The sequence below is a fragment of the Vitis vinifera genome, chromosome 9, assembly GCF_030704535.1.
Source record: "Vitis vinifera cultivar Pinot Noir 40024 chromosome 9, ASM3070453v1".
Classification (NCBI taxonomy): domain Eukaryota; kingdom Viridiplantae; phylum Streptophyta; class Magnoliopsida; order Vitales; family Vitaceae; genus Vitis; species Vitis vinifera.
The window spans coordinates 13,842,347-13,845,328 of record NC_081813.1 but is presented as its reverse complement, the minus strand read 5'-3'; the positions used below and the strand labels follow the sequence as shown (position 1 = coordinate 13,845,328).

At 25.1% G+C, this 2,982-nt stretch overlaps 1 non-coding gene across 1 annotated transcript; it reads right to left on the bottom strand.

Annotated features, from left to right (window-relative positions):
• Positions 1–1,286: 1,286 nt before the first annotated feature.
• On the bottom strand, positions 1,287–1,358 carry TRNAD-GUC (transfer RNA aspartic acid (anticodon GUC)). The gene has a single exon. It is a non-coding gene; the product is annotated as a tRNA-Asp (tRNA).
• Between the last annotated feature and the right edge of the window lie 1,624 nt (positions 1,359–2,982).

The window sequence follows — 2,982 nt, the reverse complement described above, 5'->3', positions numbered from 1 at the left end:
GGCTCCATTATTATGCTTGTGGGACTTTCTATTTGACTGTATACACTCTTGGTACAATATTCAGAATCTCGCAAATATCTATTTTCAATGAATTTCCATTTATTAATATAATCTTTTACGAAATTAATATCTTTGATTGTACAACAATGTGGACCTGGGCATGTCTTGAATGAAAATATGAGAGTAAAATAATAATTTTAATATATGGTGTCATTTTCAATATCAAATACCTTTTTTTAAAGATCAATTTAATTATGAATGAGATTTCATTCATGGGAATTTTTTTTCATTCTAATTATCATTTAAATTATCCAAACATAAAAATAAAATGTTTGACAAAATTTAGGAAACAATTTTAAAAATTTGAAAAATCACTTGTAGTACTTTTTGGAGAATTCATAATTCAAATGGAGATTTACAGTCCGTTTGATAATGTTTTTAAAGAAAAATAAAATATCCCACAAAATTTATAAAATACTTTTAAATTTTTGAAAAATAATTAGAATATATTTGATAAAAATTTTAAGAAGTGTTTTTAGTCTTTTTAATTCTTAAAAGATATAATTTTTCAAGTGTTGAAAATATTAGAAGCACTTTCTAAAATCACTACCAAACTAAGAGTCCGTTTGATAGTTATTTTAGTAAGCATTTTTAAGTTTTTTAACACTTCAAATATATCATCTTTCAAGTATTAAAAAAATGTAAAAATACTTCTTAAAATCGCTGTCAAACGTAGTTTTAGTGTAAAAGTAATTCAAGTAAAAACACTCTCAAGTGCATTATTAGAGTTCGTTTGACAATGTTTTTAAAAAACACTTTTAGTAGAAAAACGTTTTAAAAAACAATTAGATGTTTAATAAAATTTAGAAACATTTTAAAAAAATTGAAAAATCACTTATAATATTATCTAAAAAAAAAAAATACTTAGATGATTCTCTAATATATATATATATATATATATACACTTCTATTTGAATAGAAATATTACAAAACACACTCAAAATTTATTATCCAATACAAGATTAGAAGACCACCTATTTGAAATATATATAAAATCTCAAAAGATCAAATAAAGCTAAAAAGTTTATAAAGGTCATGGAGAAGCACTCTTCTCTCACAAGCCAAGGCCTCTCTACTCAAGTATTTGAATGTGGCCTGATCTACAAAAAGATAGGAGATGGGTTTGCGTATGGGCCAGCCCATTAAAGGGCTCTGCAAGCTGGATATAGCAAAAAGCATGCCCATCAAAGCTTAGGTTAAAAAAAATAAAAAAAAACCAAAAGTATCGCCGTTGCCGGGGATCGAACCCGGGTCACCCGCGTGACAGGCGGGAATACTCACCACTATACTACAACGACCTTTTGATCTTTGTTCTTAGTAAATTATTATTTCAAAATCTATATCCCAAGGGTTCAGAACTTCTCTCCCATGATTCCGAATTTTGATTAGAATAAAATAGAATGAAAATTAAATAAGTTATTTGATTATTTAATTATAAATCTCTCATGATTTATTAGGCATGAATCAACTTATACTAAGTAATAAAAACAAAGATAGTTTGTGAGTTGATGTTGTTTTACACTTCATATTGTTTTGACTTCTAGTAAATATTCTCTCAATAATAATTTTTATTTGCTGTCTTGCAATTCTAAAACCACACTTAATGACAAAAAGTTGTTGCTTTACAATTTAAATGCATGCTAAAGCCATTCAATTCGGTACTCTGTGCCTCACCAAACAAAGACTCCATTAAGAATTTAATTTCAGACCAATTATTTTTCCAATTTTTTTTTTTTTAAACCAATTCATTAGATAAAATGAATATAAGTGATTGTCAAAGAATCTGATCCATTATTGTGGCAATTTTAAGACATAGTTAAAATATAACTTTTTAAAAGTAGTTTCCCTTAAGCATAATTTAATTATTGTAAACATAAAAAATTTAGGTCATGTTTGGTTGACCAAATATAATATGAGATAGTATAAGAGAGATGATATTATATCTTATCTCATATTTATTCTATCACTTATCTTATCTTATATTTAAATCAAATAGGGAATACGATGAGAAGTAATAAGGCATATTATCCACCCTATTTTTTATATCTCTTATATATGAGATATGTTAATTTCATATTAAGATATAAGATATGCATATCCCATTTATTATAATTTTTTTAATAAATTAAATTTATGGTTAAAAAAAAGTAAAAAAAATATTTATAAATATATTATAAAATAATATTAATATATGATATATAAATTATTTTTATATATTGAATAATATAATATAAAAAATTTTCTTTATAAAGTTTCAATATTTTAATCATGAATGTTGTTAAATATAAGAAAATTTTCACTTGTTTTCAAAAACAGAAAATATTGGAATGTGATATAATATTTATTTTAAACATTGAAAAATAATATTGTTGTAAAATAAAAGAATGAGAAAAAGAAAGAAAAGAGAATAAACAGAAATCCTCAAAGAAAAGTAGAATGGAAGAAAACTGAATCAATTTCATTAGAGGTCTCCCCTTTTATAAGAGTCGCAAAGAGATATATATCAATATGGATGATCATCCACAAGTTCCCATAATTCAATAAAATCTCATATTTTATAACACTTCCCCTTGGATAATCATAAGAATATGCCTTATTAAAACCTTACTAGGAAAAACCTTGTGGGAAAAACCTTAGTGAAAGAAAAAGAGTACAATATTATTTTGGATTACTATAACAGTCTCATTAAAAACCTTGTCAATAAAACCTAAAGGGACAAAACTTGGACGAAGGAAAAAAGAGTACAACGTAGTGATATTCTTATCAATTAGCTCTTCCTTATATTGACATGATTATATTCTCTCTAGTATCACAACATAGAAATCTTTGAGTCGACGTATTCCAATGAACTTCTTGAGTATTATAGTTGATAATGCCTTTATGAATAGATTTGTTAAATTATCATTTGATCTTACTCATTGA